The following is a 21,684-nucleotide window of genomic DNA, read 5'->3' as shown; positions in this document are numbered from 1 at the left end:
TGGTTAAGGTGGAAAGATGACACCACTTTAGGGAGATGACCAGGACGAGTTCTAAGAACCGCACGGTTACGGTGAAAAATCGAAGGGTGACCGACAGGACAAGGCATCCAAGTCTGAAACCCGTCTAGCAGAGGCAATAGCCAGTAGAAACAAGACCTTAAGAGTAAGCCATTTAAGGTCTACAGACTCAAGAGGTTCAAACGGAGACTCTTGTAAGGCATCTAGAACAACCGACAAATCTCAAGGAGCCACAGGCGGGACATAGGGAGGTTGAATCCATAAAACGCCCTGAGTGAATGTATGAACATCAGGCAGAGTCGCAATTTTTCTCTGAAACCAAACAGACAAGGCAGAAAAATGAACCTTGAGGGAGGCCAGACGAAGGCCTAAGTCCAGGCCCTGTTGCAGAAAAGACAAGAGTTTGGCGGTACTGAACTTGTATGCATCATAATTGTTAGTTGCACGCCAAGCAAAATAAGAATCCCAGACCCTATGATATATCCGAGCAGAAGCCGGTTTCCGGGCCTTCAACATAGTTTGAATGACCGACCACAGAAAAATCTTTGGCCCTCAGTACGGAAGCTTCAAGAGTCACGTTGTCAAAGCCAGCCAGGCCAAATCCTGGTAGACACAAGGGCCCTGAACGAGGAGGTCTGGGCGCTGCGGCAGCAGAAGAGGACGCTCTATCGAGAGACCCTGCAGGTCTGAGAACCAATGCCGTCTAGGCCACGCTGGAGCGATTAGAAGTAGTATTCCTCCTTCTTGCTTGAACTTCCTTATCACCTTGGGCAGAAGCGACACCGGAGGAAACACGTACGGCAGCCGAAAGTCCCATGGAATTGTCAGTGTGTCCACAAACACTGCTTGAGGATCCCTTGTCCATGCTCCGAACACTGGAACCTTGTGATTGTGTCGAGACGCCATCAGGTCTACATCTGGTAGACCCCACTGTTCCACGAGGAGTTGAAAGACCTCCGGATGAAGGCTCCACTCTCCGGCGTGTACGTCCTGACGACAGAGGAAGCCCGCTTCCCAATTTAGGACCCCAAGAATGAACACTGCGGATATAGCTGGCAGATGGCGTTCCGCCCAACGAAGAATCTTTGACACTTCCATCAGTGCTTTGCGGCATCGGGTGCCACCTTGATGATTTATATACGCCACCATGGTGGCATTGTCTGACTGTACTTGAACAGGCCTGTACTGGACTAGAGGCAGGGCTAGTGTCAAGGCATTGAACACTGCCCGCAATTCCAGAATATTAATCGGGAGGAGAGATTCCTCCCTGGTCCACCAACCCTGAAGAGAGTGTTGCTCCAACACCACGCCCCAACCCCGCAGACTGGCATCCTTCGTCAGAAGGACCCAGTTGGTGATCCAGAATGGACGACCCCTGCTCAGTTGTTGGTCCTGCAGCCACCAAGTTAGTGACAGACGGACCTTCGGAGTCAAGGATATCATGTGAGACCTGATCCGGTGAGGCAGGCCGTCCCACTCTGAGAGAATTAACCTCTGCAGAGGGCTGGAATGAAATTGAGCGTACTCATCCATGTTGAAAGCCGACACCATGAGGCCTAGTACTTGCATCAATCACCGAGTGTATGGACACACGTGGGCGAGAGAGGAAGCATCTTATCTTGTCCTGAAGCTTCAAGACCTTCTCCGGAGACAAAAACAACCGCTGGTTGTGGGTGTCCAATAGTGCTCCCATGGTGCACCATGCTCTGAGCAGGAACCAGGGAAGACTTCTTCCAGTTGATGAGCCACCCGTGGGCTCGCAGGAATTGTACCGTCAGTTCCAGATGACGAAGGAGAACCTCACCAGGATCAACAAGTCGAGATACGGCAGGATCCTGATACCCTGACGGCGGAGTAGGGCCGTCATGACCTTTGTGAAAACCCGAGGTCAGACCAAAAGGCAAGGCCTGGAATTGAAAATGTAGGTTGCCAATAGCAAACTGCAGGTATTGCTGATGCGACACTGCAATAGGTATATGCAGGTAAGCATCCTGTATGTCCAGGGATACCATGTAGTCCTTGGGCTCCAAGGCCAGAACAATAGAGTGAAGAGTTTCCATACGGAATTTGGATACTTTCACAAATTTGTTCAAAGACTTGAAGTTGAGAATGGGCCGAGAAGATCCATTCGGTTTCGGGACTAGGAACAGCGTTGAAAAGCTCTTTTCAGGGCTGCTCAGCGCAGGCCTCCCTGTTAGCTGCCTGTACTGCAGGCACCAACTTACAAACTAAGCTCCTTTGCACGGAGGCGGGGTTATAGAGGAGGCGGCGCTGAGCATCCTGGGAACAGTCAAAGCTTTTAGCCTGTTGGTGCCTCGGATCAAGATCCAACTCTATACCCCAACGTTATCCCTGTGGAACCCCAGTGTACCCCGCTGCAGAAAGTAAGATTCCTCATCCTCTCCTATCACTGTGTCATCCTTGATGTGCAGGACCTCCCTAATAGCTTCTATCAGAGCCTGTGTCCCTTGTGACAGGGCTGCACCCCCCCACCCCCCACCTAAGTCCACCTCACCCTCCTCTGGGTCTGACACATCATCATCAGGGTCAGCCTGCAGGATTTAGGCCAGAGTACGCTTTTGTGGACAAGTGGCAGGGGTATGAGACGCTGGCATGGGACTTGAATCTCTATTCATCAGGTCATCCATAGAGTGTCTTAACTGTTGCACCTCTTTCTCAGTATGGGACAATTTATTAGAAATATCTGAGATCATCCCTTTTAGAGAACCCAACCATGCTGGTTTGGATCCACTAGTCAGAGAATGTGTACTACACTGAGTATATTGTAGTGATCCCCCTGGGGAAGAAAAACACTCTGCAGTGCATGAAACACACTCCTTGCCTGCTATTGTAATGTGAAAGTATACACACAGGAGAAAAGTTAAGCCCTATTAACCCAAACAGAGCCCTTCTAGGGGGACACAGAGTATGATGGAGCCAGCCACACAGTGCCCTTTTTGCTAAAGCTGAGCTTAGCTGGGTCACAGACTAAATACCCTTAATAGGGTACTAGTATTCCTATACTGCTCCCCCCCCCCCTGCTATGACCCTCTGGTACCACTGAGGTAATTTGGAGTCTTTGTGAGAGCTGCAGAGGGAAAATGGCGCTGGTGAGCCGCTGGATCCGCTCAAAGTGAAGCCCTGCCCCCATAATGATGCGCGATTTTCCTGTTTTTTTTTATTACTGGCTGAGGTTATATGTGTGATTTACAGTGGGTTAGAACCCCTGTAAACTTAGCGCCAGTGTGGGTATAGTCGTGGCTTTAGCGTGCCCCTCACAACGGAACATGTTATGTCTCTGAAGTCTGGAGCCGCAGCCTGTCAGCGCTACGCTCCTACCCTCATGCTGCCCTTACCGGCGGCGACCCGCTAACCGGGATGCCGGCCATCTACGCACCACTCTTCTTACTTCTGGCTCTGTTAGGGGTGGCGGCGTGCTGCGGGACTATACGGTCGCCGTGGTGGGGCTTGCGAATAGGTCTCTCAGGAGCTATGTCCTGTCAGCGGGGAACGGGACCATTAACCCTAAAGGCAGTTGGGCCGTCCATCCCCCCTTAAGTCCCACAAAGCAGGCAAACTGGTGCCAATCAGCAATGCCTGAAAACAACAAACAGAAAATGAATGCAGAAAACTCTTCAGGAGCTTCCCTAAGCGTGGCCGGCTCCTCCGCGCAAATTTTTTTTAAACTGAGTCTAGTAGGAGGGGCATAGAGGGAGGAGCCAGCACACACTATTGATTTCTTAAAGTGCCAAGGCTCCTAGTGGACCCGTCTATACCCCATGGTACTAATGTGGACCCCAGTATCCTCTAGGACGTAAGATAAAGCCTGTTAAATTGGAAAGAACATTACTTTCTCGTGCTGCATCCCAATGTATAATTGGTGGGCCAGGGAAAGAGACAATAATACATTATTCTCAGGTAAGTAGCACAGGGGTAGGTGCAGGAGCCCCATTTCACCGAAGCCAAAATCGTCCTGGACCGAACAGTAAATCTCCCTGCGGGAACCCTAGGTTCAAATCTGGGGTTAGTGGTGCGAGTCTTGAGTCACCATCTCCGGGACACTGCAAAATTGTTGCTAGAGATACTTTTGCAACTGAAACTCTAGCCCTGGAAATGGCCAAGTAAGGAACCCTATGTCAAAGTCGAAAAATATCATGATGCATACCCCTTGTACTAACCCCTCATGCACATGCACGCTGCTCGTGCACCTATTCCCCCGTGCGTACACATACCCGCAAGTTGCGTAAGATCGCTTCGGCGATCGTGCGCATGAGATGTGTATTTACGGCGGAGTTTGTGAGCGTGTAGCGTGCGACTCGATCGTAGCATACTTAACCCAAATAGTGCATATTGTAGTTAATATTCCCCTAGACCATGTCAGCGAGTATGTTTAGTTTAAACTGTTCCTGGACAGAGAGATTCCTCTTTACATGATAGGAAGGGTCAGACAAAGGTTGAAAGGTGGTGTCTAGTATCCAGCTGTAGGGTATTTTAAGAGTAACATTCTGGTGTTAGTTAGGAAAGGATCGCTCGCTCCTGCGTATAGTTATGTACAGAAGTAGATTATGAACATTAACTGTATTTGCTGTAAATTACACATGCGGCGGGAATCCTGAGGATACCTCCCACCAGAGCAGTTGGGGAAAGACACAGCCCACCTGTTCAAATCCACCTATAACCTTTGCTGTAATGTAGAGACACATCCCTGTGTCCAATGAACAATGAGATTACAGGTACCATTGTATTGTGAATGTATGTTGTGTATATAAAGACCACTGTTGCCTGGCCAGCCTCATGTCTCTGAAGGCTTTCTACCTGAACAGCTGAGGACTGGATTCCAGGTCACGCATGCGAAAGATTCCCCACGTATGTATACTCTCTGTAGCCATTGCTCGTCTTATTCTCTGTTATTTCTGTTAGATTTCTGTGTTAGCTTGTAGTGTATAACTTGTATTGTTTTCCCCTTTTTCTCTGAATAATCCACGGCAGTGTTAGAGCTGCTGTGGTTTTAACCAAACCCGGTGTTGTGTTTTCACTTTCCTGCAAAGGGCTCTCTTAGCGTCTCAATCGCTCAAACAGCATACACATTGTTAAGTTTTTTTAAGCGTTACATCATTACAGTATTTGACTACTAAGGTTTAGAGTATAAGTATATTCTTACTGTGTTTTATTAACAAGGTTTAAAGGTTATCAACTGTGTGTGCGCCCGCTGTGTGTACTCCGTACACTCAGCGCAGCGTGTGTACGCCAAGTGCGTACCACGTGCGGGACTCTGTATGCAAATAGCGTACAAAGTGCGTAGCACGTGCACGTGGTCTGGCGGCCATAGCGGCTCCACGGTAATAGTGTATAGCTTTATGTTTTAAGATAATGTCAATTATTATCAATTGGGGAGCTCGTCCGGTTCTCCTCATATCCGCAGCCTAGCAGGACAAGGCAGACTTTCATCTATCAGCAAAGGGCGGGAAGGTAGTATCCCCTGTTAGCCGTTTTGTGGTCAGGGATACATTAGTGCTGATTAGATAAGCGTCTACTCCGCTTGGTTTGAAGCGTGGCTGGTGGGATCCGGAAGGTAAGAACGTAAAGCTATTGTTTGTTTGGTTTTAAATCTGTTAAATTTCTGTTTGGTGCCAACTGCGTACGCAACACACGTAACACACGCACACACCTGTATTTCATTTGTGTATTTTCGCATATCTACCCTCTTGTTTGCCATTAGCATTGATCACGTGCTAAGAAAATTTGTTGCTATTTTAGTTAAAAGTAAAGAGTAATATTTAAGGAAGTAATTGTAAAACACACACGCAGCCTGACCCAGTTATAAAGGTTTATACAGGAGATACTGTGTGGTGTTAGTAAGCGATTATAGTTGAATATCGTTTACATTTATAGAAACGTGTTATTTGTGTTACTGCGGGCGTATCCGGCCTTTGTACACGTGTCTCGGACAGCGTACGGGACTGCGTACGGGACTGCGTACGCAACGCAAAGGCCTACACACATGGCGTGTTTACGCAACGTGCGTACAGATACGCCCACTAAATACAAATCACACAATAGCATTGTTTTAGTTTAGGCGATACGGTAGCCACGCGATAATAGCACAAATTTGTTCAGTTTCCAAAATTTTAGTTTAAAAGATCCTTTTCTTATTGCATCACCTCTGGGATTAGCCTGTTTTACCTGAATGAAAGTAATTTTCTGTACAGAAAAATTGAAGTGTATATGAGTGAGCAAGAGTGAGAGTGCAAATAAAGGTTTTGTGAACCCAGAATTCGGGATCCCGTAGGAGACCACATCAGGTGAGTGGACACTTGGTGGCGTGGGAGTGGCTGTCTCACGTTAACATTGTATAAGGTATAAAGAAGCAATTAGTATAACAGCAGACCAGAAGGTCGGCGAAGTCAGAAATCCGCTGACCAGGTCAAGCGAAGTTCTGAAAACCCTGGCCTGAGAAAGGTCAGAGGTAGAGAGCGCAGCCCCGGGGGTTTGCGTAGTACCCATATAGGCCCGTTTTGAGAATACGCTCCGGCTGAGGTTTCGCAGCCTAAACAACCGATTCCGTTGGTCGTTCGGCGGATAATAGTTACTTATACGCAGTGCGACTGGACCGCACGTTACTGTGTGCATTAGTTAGTTCACCTTGATACCCACTCAATTTGCGGGATCATAGACGCTAATTGTACACGTAACGTGATTTGTGTAACAGGTTTTTTTATTTTAAGGGAGTTTCGCTGTTCACTCAGGAAATCTCCAACGACTGATATTTACTGGGAGGGGTAGCATACTCCCACACGCTCTCAGTAAATAGAGGTTACACAGGGGCCCTAGGTCGGGTACGACCGGCATTGGGCACAGTGTTCGGTGTATTGGCCAACAGGGGCGTGAGTGGGTGAGAGCGCTCGGAGAACTTTCACCGTCGCCTTACCACTGAGTAATTTGGTTTTTGTAAGGATTAGCTGAGAAGGCAATACCTGCAAAGAATGGGGGTCAGTTGCTCAAGTAAGGGACGATCAACAAGGGTTCACGTTGATATTTGTCGGCCCAAAGGGTCGGCGAGGTACATAATGTGTGAGAAATATGGATCACACGCAGAGGTCTTATGCAATGAATGGGAACGAATGACTGTGGATGATAGGGAACCGTTCCCTAGGGTAGGCAGTTTTAATCCTGAGGTGTTGCAAAATTTAAGGAGAAGGATATGTCTGATAAAATCCAAGAAACAAAGGATTAGACATTATGATTATTTACAGTTATGGCAACAGGAGGGTGAGATACAACAGGGATTAGCTCAAGTAGCTGGTTCCAACCCTAGCAGGAAACTGATAGCAACAGCACCACCACCACCATACATAACAGGAGAAAAAATGGCTACAGAGAATGGCATACTGGTATACGATAAAAGTGCACTTAATAAATGTATTAATGGTGATAAGAGTAAAGTAGATAAATGTATTGATGCTAATGCTAACCCGTGCAAGTTGTATCCCGTCTTAAACTTCCCTCAGGACTGCGACCAGGAAGATGAGCCCACCACGATATCGGCACTCTCTCTAGCAGCCACCATACAAGATACTACAGTGGGCACGGCCCAACCAGTAAGAGCAGTAGCGAAGGCCCCTAGTGGAGGGACAGGTGAGGTCGTGTCCACAGGTAAGTACGGTACTGAGATTCCGCACAATACAGCGTAAAGGCTTTTTCACGGTAAGGACAATACGTGTTTGGAATTCCCTGCCCGAGGGAGTTGTAATGGCAGAATCTGTCAACACCTTTAAGAATGGGTTAGATAAATTCCTAATGGATAAGGATATCCAGGGGTATGGTGCATAGTCATGCATTATAGTTACTATAAATAGGGATAAAATGCAACGGCTGACAGCAGCATCAGTCAGAAATTTTAGTCAAATCATCATGCATAGGAGACCACAAACAGGTTGAACTCGATGGACAATTGTCTTTTTTCAACCTCAGATGCTATGTTACTGTACATTATGCAGAAACAATCACACCTCACATTGTAGAATCAACCCAGAGTGATATAATTGAACTTAATCCTGTCAGGGTGATCGCAGTCCCCAATGGAAAGACTGACGCACAGGGAGTCACTCCCGTCAGGAACATTGCAATGCATTGTCCCTGATCTCGGACAGAATTAAGGACAATTATGTCTGAATTTCCCGATCCCAGGAAAGATCTAGCCGCATGTCAAAGGTTTATTAAAGAACTAGGTAACGCCGCCGAACCCAATAACAAAGATTGGCGGACAGTGCTGCGGGCATGTTTGCCCTCTACCATTGACCCTGTGAAATTCATTACTGATTGTAAATTAGATGAAGAGGTACCTCTCACTGATGAATACAATCAGGAGAATGTTAAACAGATCAATCTGCAGTTAGGAGTATATTTCCCAACTGTTGCCAAGTGGAACAAAATTTTCTCCATTAGACAAAAAGAAGGTGAAACTGCTTCTGACTATTTCCATCGAGCACTAGAGGAAATGGCTAGATACACTGGGGTCGTGGACATTGAGGAAAATATGCATCATAGGGAAGTAGCGGTGTCCATATTAATGGACGGTTTAAAGGAAGTGTTGAGAACAAGGGTACAGACCACTCAACCTAACTGGAGAGGTATCTCGGTGGCTGCATTAAGAGAGTCCGCTGTCGGGCATGATCGGAACATCGTTAGACACAGGGAGTCATAGGGGGATAAGCTGATGGCAGTAAGTATACAGGCCCTTACAACAAGGCCACCTCAGCCTAAGCCCCAGACCCCTGATGGTAAGTCGTATGTGATAAAATGTTATAACTGTCAGAGGGAAGGACATTACGCACAGAACTGCAACTCTAGAGACCCACATAAGGTATATCGACCCCCTAGACCAGAACATGACACACGGTATGGAGCATGCAAATGGGATCAGGGACCGCAGAGGAGGAGTTATGAGCCACATGCAGGGGAAACAAAGAGGTACCCACCAAAGAGAGACTGGCAGGTCTCTGAAAATTCTCAGTTACCCCCCTCACATATTGTAGCTGCCAACGCGCTGCGGGAGGGTCACAACTTACAATAGGGGTCAGGCCACACCTGTAGTCTGCAGCCAGTGAAATTAATTGCGAGCCTTGGAAGTGAACCTGAGGTCACAATTGATGTAGCTGGTAGATCACTACCTTTCCTTGTAGATACGGGGGCGGCCAAGTCAGTGTTAAATTCAACGTGGGTATGAAAACCACGGGTAAAACAATTCCAGCAATGGGAGTAACAGGTGTAGTACAACACTACCCTTTAAGTAAACCAGCAGAGATTACGATAGGGCCTTTGCAGACCAAGCACTCCTTTTTGCTAGCTGCATCGGCTCCGACTAATCTATTCTACTTGGGAGAGATTTACTGTGTAAGATGGGGTGTGTCATATATTGTACTCCTGAAGGTGTTTTCTTAGATATACCCGAGAATCACGCTCAGGAAGTGCAGGATATACTAGACTCCCCACAAAGGTTAATGTCACACTCTGCTGTTACAGACAGGTGTCCATCCAAGGTAGAGGAAATGATCTCCCAGATACCGGAATCACTTTGGACCAAGGATGGACAAGACACTGGATTAATGGCAAATGTATCTCCTGTAGTAGTCCAAGTAAAAGATGGTAGGATAGCTCCAAAAATCCCACAGTATCCTCTGAAGCCAGAGGTGGAGTTAGGAGTGTACCCAGTCATAGAGCGCTTGCTACAACAGGGCATCCTAGTTAGGACGTCCAGCACTGCCAATAGTCCCATCTACCCTGTGAAAAAGAGCGGGGGGAGGGGTTACAGGCTAGTGCAGGATCAACAAAATAGTCAAGAGCCAATTCCCCGTAGTGCCAAATCCAGCTGTCATCCTTATGCAAATCCCTCCCACTGCGAAATTTTTCACTGTAATTTACCTCTGCTCCGCCTTCTTCTCGGTACCTCTGCACCCTGACAGCCAATACTTGTTCGCATTCACATACAGAGGAGTACAGTACACCTGGACTCGCTTACCACAAGGTTTCATTGACAGCCCAAGTATTTTCTCACAGGCTTTGCATGACTGTTTACAATCCTTTCAACCTGAGAGCGGATCAGTATTAATACAGTATGTAGATGACTTACTGCTGTGTTCTGATTCACTCGAATCGTCCTTGAAAGACACGAAACAGCTTTTGTTTCATCTTTCTAATACGGGACACAAGGTTTCAAAGGATAAGTTGCAGTTATGCCAGACCAAGGTAAAGTATTTGGGACATTGCTTGACACAAGTACTTAGACACCTCACCGCTGATAGAGTACAGGCGATTCGCGACATGACTCTGCCACAAACTCAGCAGCAGATCCGCACTTTCCTAGGAATGTGTGGATATTGCCGCAACTGGATCCCAGGGTTTTCCATGCTAGCCTTACCTTTGCAAGAGATGGTCTCATCAAACAAACCAGATCGGATTTCGCACACAGACGAGTTCGAACTGGCATTTGAGAGACTCAAACAGTGCCTATCGCAGGCATCAGCATTAGGTATGCCAGATTATGGGAAACCCTTTGCATTGTACGGTGCGGAGAGTGCTGGGTGTGCGGCAGGTGTTTTAACCCAGAAACATGGTGATGCCAGCAGGCCGGTAGCCTACTACAGCGCTCAGCTAGACACGGTAGCGCGATCCCTCCCCACATGCTTGCAAAGTGTTGCAGCGATAGCATTGCTAGTGAGTAAAAGCGAAGATGTAGTGTTAGGTCACAACCTGACCATCCATACACCTCATGCAGTGTCAGCCTTACTGAATTCTGCCCAAACCAGACACGTCTCATCCGCACGGTTTACAAGGTGGGAATTAGCACTAATGGCCCCTGTAAACATCACCATAAGGAGATGCAGCGCACTAAATCCTGCAGCGTATCTCCCAGGTGTGCCTGGACAGGCACAAAGGGTGGGGGATGAGAGTGATGGTGAAGGAGGATTTAGTACAGATACTGACACACATGATTGTATGGAATATTTGACCCAAAATTTCACTGCAAGGCCTGACATCAGTGACAACCCACTGGAAGGTGTATGTCACAACTGAGGGCTGGTGCTGACCAGGGGGAAGCCTCAGTTATAGGGGCTGAGGTATATGTGTACCTGGGAGGCAGTACAGGGTTCTTGGACATGCAGGGAACCTTTAGAACAAATGCCCGAAGGCGTGACCAAGACAACGAAGGAAAGTTCAAAGGTTTTATTAAACACAGTTCAGAGGCATACTGATGACTTGGTACTGGTAATAGGAAACACAGTTCAGAGGAATACTGATGATAGCAAACCGATGGTGACTTGGGATCGATGGCGGAACACCGATGGTAACTTGGGATCGATGGCGGAACACCGATGATGACTTGGGATCGATGGCAGAACACCGATGGTGACTTGGGATCGATGGCGGAACACCGATGGTGACTTGGGATCGATGGCGGAACACCGATGGAGACTTGGGATCGATGACGGAACACCGATGGTGACTGGAGATCGATGGTGGAACACCGATGGTTACTGGCAGGGCAGAGCACTGCTGGAAGCTGGTGTCGGGTAACTGCCAGTCACAGGATGCAATGATGAGACACTGCAGAGTCAGGCTGTACTGCAGAGAAAGTCCATGGGAGGACTGCACACTGGAATCACTGAAGACAATTGAAGCACTGACCTCTTTCCACCCCAGGAACAAGATATTTATACCAGCTGGGAAACAGGGATTGGCTGGCTGATTAACCAGAGTCCAGAGTGCAGCTGCTGGGTAATCAGGCTGAGAGTAGAGTGCAGCTGATAGGCTGAATGGTAACATGTGATAAGGAAAACATGGCTGCACCCATGTTAGCATTTTGGAGGGAAAGATTGTTTGTAACTTGCATGTGAAACTTAACCCTGATGCTGCCAGAATCACAGTAAAGAGATTAGAGACAATGAGATGCAGCGTGCTGCACACAGACAGTGCAGATGGAATCCAGGCTTGGAACGCTGGGACAGTCTCAGGAGGTATTTGGAAGGTAAATACTGATAAGGAATTACCTGGATCGTGACAGCACCCCCTCCTTTATGAGTGGCCCCAGGACACTTCTTATAAATTTTTTACCTGAACAAACGGAAGGATCTAGATTGAATCCTGATGAACTTGAACTGGCTGGAACCAGAGGAGGCTGTACCGGACTTATGGATGAGACCAGATTGAGTCCAGACAAACTTGAACCGGCTGAGACCGGCGGAGTCTTTAGACCGACGGATAGGGCAGGATTAGATCCGAAGGTACTGGAGTCGGCTGGAACCGAAGGAGGCTGATCCGGACAGACGGATGGGACCGGATTGGGTCCGGAAAAGCTTGAACCGGCTGGGACCGGAGGAGTCTTTGGATTGACATTCGAATCAGCTGGAACTGAAGGAGTCTTTGGACCTACGGATGGAACCGGATTGGGTCCAGAGATATCGGAATCGGCTGGAACTGAAGGAGTCAGATTCCGGTTAGAACCGGAATGAGTTGTATCCGAGTGTTCAGTTAGACCATCCTGGACCATGCTGGATGCCAACAGGGTGGTGCTCTCTGAAGACGGCAAACTGGAGTTCATAACTGCATCTGTAGCACAAAAATTTCCATCTGGGAACTTGGCTCTGGATACTTCCCTTGGGGCTGAAACTTTGGTGACCCCTCCTAGGGTTGACGAATCAGACACCTCTCTCAGGGTTGTTTTCTCCAGCACCCCTCCTGGGGTTGACAGATCAGAAACTCCTTTTTGAGAAGACTCATATGCCCCTACTAGAGCTTGAACATTGGATACCCCTCCTGGGGTTGCAGAAACAAACGCCCCTTCCTGGGCTGTAGACACAGACGCCCCTTCCTGGGCTGTAGACACAGACGCCCCTTCCTGGGCTGAGTAAAGAGTGTCATCATTCCAGGAAAGTTCAGACGCTAGGATCTGGTACTGTACCAGATATTTACCGACTGTTCGTGTCCCCTGACGTAGCCGGAGGTTATCAGAGGAGGCAGAGGTCACACGACCTGGTTCATCAAAGATGCGCCTGAAGGTTGCCACGAAATCTGCATATGAAGAGAGCAGGGCATCAGACTTCTCCCATAGAGGTGATACCCAATCGAGGGCGGAGCCACTGAGGAGGGAGAGGATGTAAGCAACCTTGGTGTGGTCAGTTGGGAAACTGCCAGGCTGTAACTCAAAATATATCTCACACTGATTTAGGAAACCCCGACAGGCTTTTGGGGAACCATCAAACTTGGCAGGTGTCGGTAAATGGAGACAAGGAGCAGAAACGGGAATGGTGGGTGGGGATACCACCAAAGGTACTGCAGTCGGCACACTGGACGCCCCTGAACCACGGAGGGTTACTTGTATTCCATCCAGCCGAGAGGAGAGGTCCTGGAGACAGCGGATCACATGGCCCTGTGCAGTCTCCTGACGTTCAAGGCAGGCTGCAAGTTCTTGCATCGGCCTGGTCGCTTGGACCTGGTCTCCGGCCGGATCCATTAGGTCAGTGCTTACTGTCACAACTGAGGGCTGGTGCTGACCAGGGGGAAGCCTCAGTTATAGGGGCTGAGGTATATGTGTACCTGGGAGGCAGTACAGGGTTCTTGGACATGCAGGGAACCTTTAGAACAAATGCCCGAAGGCGTGACCACGACAACAAGGGAAAGTTCAAAGGTTTTATTAAACACAGTTCAGAGGAATACTGATGACTTGGTACTGGTAATAGGAAACACAGTTCAGAGGAATACTGATGATAGCAAACCGATGGTGACTTGGGATCGATGGCGGAACACCGATGGTAACTTGGGATCGATGGCGGAACACCGATGATGACTTGATATCGATGGCGGAACACCGATGGTGACTTAGGATCGAAGGCGGAACACCGATGGTGACTTGGGATCGATGGCGGAACACCGGTGGTGACTTGGGATCGATGGCGGAACACCGATGGTGACTGGAGATCGATGGTGGAACACCGATGGTTACTGGCAGGGCAGAGCACTGCTGGAAGCTGGTGTCGGTAACTGCCAGTCACAGGATGCAATGATGAGACACTGCAGAGTCAGGCTGTACTGCAGAGAAAGTCCATGGGAGGACTGCACACTGGAATCACTGAAGACAATTGAAGAACTGACATCTTTCCACCCCAGGAACAAGATATTTATACCAGCTGGGAAACAGGGATTGGCTGGCTGATTAACCAGAGACCAGAGTGCAGCTGCTGGGTAATCAGGCTGAGAGTAGAGTGCAGCTGATAGGCTGAATGGTAACATGTGATAAGAAAACATGGCTGCGCCCATGTTAGCATTTTGGAGGGAAAGATTGTTTGTAACTTGCATGTGAAACTTAACCCTGATGCTGCCAGAATCACAGTAAAGAGATTAGAGACAATGAGATGCAGCGTGCTGCACACAGACAGTGCAGATGGAATCCAGGCTTGGAACGCTGGGACAGTCTCAGGAGGTATTTGGAAGGTAAATACTGATAAGGAATTACCTGGATCGTGACAGTGTAGATTTTACTTTTTACACTGACGGTAGTTGCCACAGACAGATGGACTCGGGAGACTTGTGTACTGGATACGCAGTCGTAGATGACAAAGGTACCATAGAAGCGGAACCCCTGGGCCCACCTCACTCAGCACAAGTTGCTGAGCTGGTCGCCCTAACCAGAGCGTGTGAATTGGCTAAGGGTAAGTCAGCCAATATCTACACGGATTCTAGGTATGCCTTTGGAGTAGTGCATGATTTCGGGGCCCTATGGCGCCTCAGAAATTTCATGACGGCAGCTGGCACACCCGTGGCGCATGCGACCCACATCAAAAGACTTCTAGCAGCGATACAGGAACCTGACAGAGTGGCTGTTATCAAGTGTAAAGCCCACACTTACAGTTAAGACCCAGTGTCACTTGGTAACAGCCGGGCAGACGAAGCTGCTAAATCAGCAGCCAGCACCCCCATACAGACAGACATCACACAACTGATGGTATTCAATACCGTCAACACACAGAAATTGAGTGAAATGCAAAATTTGTGTTCCCCACAGGAAAAGGCAGTCTGGAGGTCAAAAGGATATGGCCAGGAGTCCTCAGGACTCTGGACAGATGGACAGGGTAAGCCAGTGGCACCCAGAGCATACCTTCCAAGTTTAGCTGAGGCGGCACATGGTCTGACTCATCTGGGCAAAGAAGGTATGTGCAAGTTGGTAAGAGCCTACTGGTGTGCGCCAGGATTCTCTTCTCATGCGGGTAAGAGAGCAATGACATGCCTCACCTGCTTGAGGAAGAATATTGGAAAGGCAATAGCAACAGAACCATCCCATATCCCGCCAACGGACGGCCCTTTTCAGGTGATACAAATTGATTTCATACAATTGCCACCTTGTAGAAACTTAAAGTATGTATTGGTTTGTATTGATGTGTTTTCAAATTGGGTAGAAGCGATCCCCGCTGCCACAAACACTGCTGTGTTTACAACAAAGAAAATGGTGCAGGAATTTGTGTGAAGTTATGGTATCCCTAGGATAATTGAAAGTGATAGGGGTACCCATTTTACAGGTGAAGTCTTTCAGGTAATGTGCAAATTAATGGGAATTAATAGTAAGCTGCATACTCCGTACCGCCCACAGGCGAGTGCGAAAGTGGAAAGAGTAAACAGCACTATTAAGAACAAGTTGAGCAAAGTGATGGCTGAAACTGGATTGTTGTGGCCAGAAGCTTTGCCACTTGTATTGTACAGCATCAGAACCACTCCCAGGTCCCCTCTTAACCTGTCCCCCTTTGAGATTCTTTTTGGTCGACAACCCCATGTAATGATAGACCCCCAGGATGATTTGAAATGTAACAATGAAGTAACTGTAAAGTATTTGGTTAAGATGAGCAAGCAGTTGAGGAATCAAAACAGCAATCTAAAGCTGGTGATTCCTGATCTGCCAGACAGTAATTGTCATGACATTGAACCTGGGGATTATGTAATGATTCAAAATTTTCTACGCTCAGGTTGCCTGATTGACCAGTGGGAAGGACCGTACCAAGTGACCAGCATGACAGCATTGAAGGTTGCCGAAAGAGAGACTTGGGTCCACTCGTCCCACTGTAAGAAGGTCGCTGACCCAGAGAAAGCCCGTGACAAAGAGCAGAGTATAGAGGAAACCATATCACTGGAGTGCCTGTTCCGGGAAAGTTGAGAGGCAGGACTGTTGTCACGGCACCTGAGCACAGAGAACTACAGGATCAGAGGCGGTTGTCGCGCCAGTTTTCTTTCCCTTCTAATTATTTTCTTTACCTCCCATTACCACTCTTTCTTTCTCCTCCTGCAAGATGGACTTACCCCAAGAGACTGCGTTCCGGGTTTTCCTGTTGACCCTGTTGTTGACCAGAACAGTCTGTTTCGGTGAGAGTACCAGAGAGGTCGAGAAAGGATCTGGAATGGGTTCTGATGACAAGGACGGATTCGTAGAATTCCAAGAGCAACACAATCACCGAGCAAAGGCGAGTATCAGAAACCGATCTGGTAGTCATGACACTAGAAGACATTGTGAAGGATTGTTAGCTGAGGAAAATTGTATCTGTAGGAATTGTGAAAACATAGTTGAGGACAAGTGCATCCAGAGATGTCAGTCCAGCCTTAATATCAACATGGACCGTCATCCATTGAGTGACTATCACTCATTAGTGGGTAAGGTTTTAGACCAAACAGAATGCTGGGTGTGCTCACAAGTACCTCAAGGTCAGAGCAAGTCAGGACTAGTGCCATACTCTTTAACAATAGGTGAGGTACTTGAATTAAGGGGTGGGAGACCGGTGGACAAGAAATTTAATATTTCTAGGCCTCCTAGTTTGAAGCACCACCAATATCATGTGGATAGATCCTTAGTATGTTTTAACATTTCCAATCCCCGAAAGCCGGGAAATTGGGAAGTGACATGGAACCAAACCATGGCATTTTCACACAGAGCCGATAGAATGCCCGTAGACTCAGAACTTATACGCCAAATAGCCAACGGTGGGAGATATTTTCAGTATAGGTACACTCTAGGAAGTAGGACCATGCGGGTTGGAGAAGTATCACCAGGATACTGTGCGCATATCATACAGCCTGATACGTGTACTGAACAGATGAGAAAGTTAGGGATAGGATTTTTCACCTGGAAGGTTTGCAATATGGTGATGTCATATTCTGTCCCATATGTCCTCCCCGATGATGCATATTTCATATGTGGGAGGAAGGCGTATAAGTGGCTTGCCCCAAACTCAGAGGGATTGTGTTACATTGGAAGAGTGTTGCCAGAAGTAATGACCATTACCCATGATAAGATGAAAGACGTTCACCGCAATGCTCAAGCTCCTTACACTCACACTCACTATGAACACATTGTTAAGAGACACCTAATAGATAGGACAGAGCACGCAGCCTCTGATTTGATCCACGAATCCACCGGGATTCAATTCCTACTCGCGTTAGATATCACCTGTACCGCCAGAGGAATTATAAATTTTAGGTATATTACTGCGCTAGCGAACCTGATAGACAATATCACCGAGATGTATGATGACACCTTCAGGTATACTGGGAAGCTTACAAAACGGAACTGATCCAGCACAGGATGGTTCTCAATTACCTCACAGCGGTGACAGGCGGGTAATGTGTCACCCTAGCAACTCAGTATGGTGTGAAGTGCTGTACGTATATCACAAACAGCACTGATGACCCAACCGAGGTCATAGATCAAAAGATGGACGATATCTTGCAATTGAAGTGGGAGTTCCGAAGGAGACACAACCTTACCCTTACTGCTGTGAGTAATGAACTGACCGGCTGGGTTTCATGGTTGAACCCACGCAATTGGTTCTCAGGTTTAGGAGAATGGGCTGAAAATGTTATCGTGAATGTAGGGAAATTTCTCTTGTGTATCCTGGGAGTTGTCATGATTGGTTTGATATTTAGATGTGTTCAGATTTTAATGCATTGCAAGCGCAGTACCAAATTGATGAGTTTAAGGAGCGAGGGCATTGTTACAACGACTGGTTTAATTTATGACCCATCAATCGAGACAATGTTGTGATAAGACGTGATTCCACAGTCCGTTTCTTTCACCCGTTTCTCCTTTGTTTTTCTCCAAGGTAAAAAGACATCCACTCGGAAGTAGATTTTGATGAACAGTTCTACAGACCTTTTGATGAACAGTTCTACAGACCTTTGATGAACATTTTCACAGACTTTGCGAGACACTTTAGAGACTTTAACTTTCTATGGACACTTGAAAAACTTTGCTTACCACCCACAGCAAAGATACACCTATCCGGACAAGACTTCAACAAGACATCCAAGGACAATTACACACATTATCATATGATTGTATTTATAACACATGTTTCTTATCTTCATCTCTACGATCTTCAGGTAGTGACACACATAGTCGACAGGTGATATAGGTACATATATTAGCACTCACATATTTTCCCTCTCCATGTATCATCAACTAATGTGCACCCCATTTGTTGGAACCCAAAGCCGAAAAGAGCTCGGTAGTGTTTGTTAGCCCACTTACAGACCCTTAATACGGGATAAGAAGGATTTAATGTATACTTCGCAATACCTCGAAGCTTATCTAGAACATGTACGGCACGATGATACATGACCCCTCAGACATGTATTTCATACATACATGCTTTTACTATCCCACTAGGTCATACATTTTCCACCTTCTCCTCTCCTCCCTCCACCCAATCATTTATAGGTATTTCATTGTATTGTATATTTTTCTGCTTAATTGTTTAGATAGTGGCAGTTATTGTTGACTGCCAAAGGGTGGACTGTCAAAGTCGAAAAATATCATGATGCATACCCCTTGTACTAACCCCTCATGCACATGCACGCTGCTCGTGCACCTATTCCCCCGTGCGTACACATACCCGCAAGTTGCGTAAGATCGCTCCAGCGATCGTGCGCATGAGATGTGTATTTACGGTGGAGTTTGTGAGCGTGTAGCGTGCGACTCGATCGTAGCATACTTAACCCAAATAGTGCATATTGTAGTTAATATTCCCCTAGACCATGTCAGCGAGTATGATTAGTTTAAACTGTTCCTGGACAGAGAGATTCCTCTTTGCATGATAGGAAGGGTCAGATAAAGGTTGAAAGGTGGTGTCTAGTATCCAGCTGTAGGGTATTTTAAGAGTAACATTCCGGTGTTAGTTAGGAAAGGATCGCTCGCTCCTGCGTATAGTTATGTACAGAAGTAGATTATGAACATTAACTGTATTTGCTGTAAATTACACATGCGGCGGGAATCCTGAGGATACCTCCCACCAGAGCAGTTGGGGAAAGACACAGCCCACCTTTTCAAATCCACCTATGACCTTTGCTGCAATGTAGAGACACATCCCTGTGTCCAATGAACAATGAGATTACAGGTACCATTGTATTGTGAATGTATGTTGTGTATATAAAGACCACTGTTGCCTGGCCAGCCTCATGTCTCTGAAGGCTTTCTACCTGAACAGCTGAGGACTGGATTCCAGGTCGCGCATGCGAAAGATTCCCCACGTATGTATATTCTCTGTAGCCATTGCTCGTCTTATTCTCTGTTATTTCTGTTAGATTTCTGTGTTAGCTTGTAGTGTATAACTTGTATTGTTTTCCCCTTTTTCTCTGAATAATCCACGGCAGTGTTAGAGCTGCTGTGGTTTTAACCAAACCCGGTGTTGTGTTTTCACTTTCCTGCAAAGGGTTCTCTTAGTGTCTCAATCGCTCAAACAGCACACACATTGTTAAGTTTTTTTAAGCGTTACATCATTACAGTATTTGACTACTAAGGTTTAGAGTATAAGTATATTCTTACTGTTTTATTAACAAGGTTTAAAGGTTATCAACTGTGTGTGCGCCCGCTGTGTGTATTCCGTACACTCAGCGCAGCGTGTGTACGCCAAGTGCGTACCACGTGCGGGACTCTGTACGCAAATAGCGTACAAAGTGCGTAGCACGTGCACATGGTCTGGCGGCCATAGCGGCTCCACGGTAATAGTGTATAGCTTTATGTTTTAAGATAATAATTGACATTATCACCTACATATGGGGTCATGACCATGAAGGACTGTCTCAGAAGAATACAGATCAGCCAAACATAAAAAATAAACATAAACAGGCCAGGTTGGTCCCTGTAAATCCCTGCTTGCACTGATAATGTATTCAGGTTGCCACCCATATGTAAGAGAACAGTCCGTACCACCATACTAAACAATAGATAACAAAGGTTTTAGCCCCATCTTACCTTTCTTACTCTCCTAGGAAGAGGCTATATAAATATAGTCCCATCAAACTGCTGAAAATACAAGTCACCTGGCTGAGGGGATGGAACGAGTAAGATGATGAAGGAGATTGCTGTTTCTCCTACATGGCTATACATTTATAGCAGCAATAACTACAGTATTACAGCAAAACCTGGATGGATGACTGGCTGGCTACAAGTGCATCAAGTTTAGGTACCGAATACCACTTATAAAGTTCCTTATGCTGAAAGGGATACATGAGATGCGTCTCTGAAGATTAGACTGACATCCGGCCATCTGTTCCCATTCTTTATTAATGAGATTGTTAATAACCTGGTGTGTTAGAAACACTCTAGAAGAGTGGATCTTGGCACAAAGAGTGTCATCTATCCCAATGGCAATCCATTGCCATGCCCATGAATAAACGACCTTGCATCTTCCCCGGTATCGCCTGACTTATGGCTTGATCACCAATCAGGTTCAATAAGAAGGGCCAGGCTGTACACCATCTATAGCCAGTTATTGATCTGGGCATCTTCTGTCCATGTATAATAAGTCCTCCAGGAAATGGAGATTCATCTATTCAGGTGGCTGAGACAAGCAGTATCCTGGCCACACGTAAAGGCCCCATATAGTCAGCAGCTACACAAACAAGAGGAGTTCTGCAGCTTATTACCCTCCTTTAGCAGACTGTGCTGTTGTCCATGCAGTGGCTACGGTTTCTGAGATATCTTCCCACGTTTACTTACTGAACTTGCTTTGTTCCAGAGGAGCACCAGCGATTCATTCTGGTTTCGCCTCATTGAACAGCTTATTTCATCCTTTGTTCTGGACTTTGTGCCTTCATCCAAAGGTCCTGACCCTATGCCGAGCGGAGTAATTTTCCGCTGATTTGTCTGGTGCTGGATTTCTCCTTCTTTATGTAACGGTAGCAAGGCTAACACATGATCTCATAGGTCTTCTACACTTGTCCATTCTTAGGTCTGGGATTCTGTTATTATGGGACCCCTACCATATCCAACAAGAATGCCTTCCATTGCTCAGTTTTGCCTTTTTTGTAGGAATATAAACAAAGGATTTGACACAAATTCCAGCTTCTCACCCTCTCACGAGCAGGGCCCTCACCCCTCATGTGCTTTCCTTCTACATATATCGGCACCTAACCTTCGGTATCTGCCACCCTGATGCTTGTCCTATCCCCTGATACAGAAATCTACCACGTAACTGTCTACCACGTAATTGTCCTACAATAAATTGTAATTTATCTACCACGTAATTGTCCTACATTGTCTTGTAATTCACTGTTTTCTTGTCTTGCTCATTTGTTTCCATATTTTGTTAGGCACGGCAGAACCCTTGTGGCGCCATATAAATCAGGATTTTG

This window comes from Pseudophryne corroboree, chromosome 10 (assembly GCF_028390025.1).
Source record: "Pseudophryne corroboree isolate aPseCor3 chromosome 10, aPseCor3.hap2, whole genome shotgun sequence".
Classification (NCBI taxonomy): Eukaryota; Metazoa; Chordata; class Amphibia; order Anura; family Myobatrachidae; genus Pseudophryne; species Pseudophryne corroboree.
The sequence above is the reverse complement of the archived record's forward strand: the minus strand, read 5'-3'. Positions refer to the sequence as shown.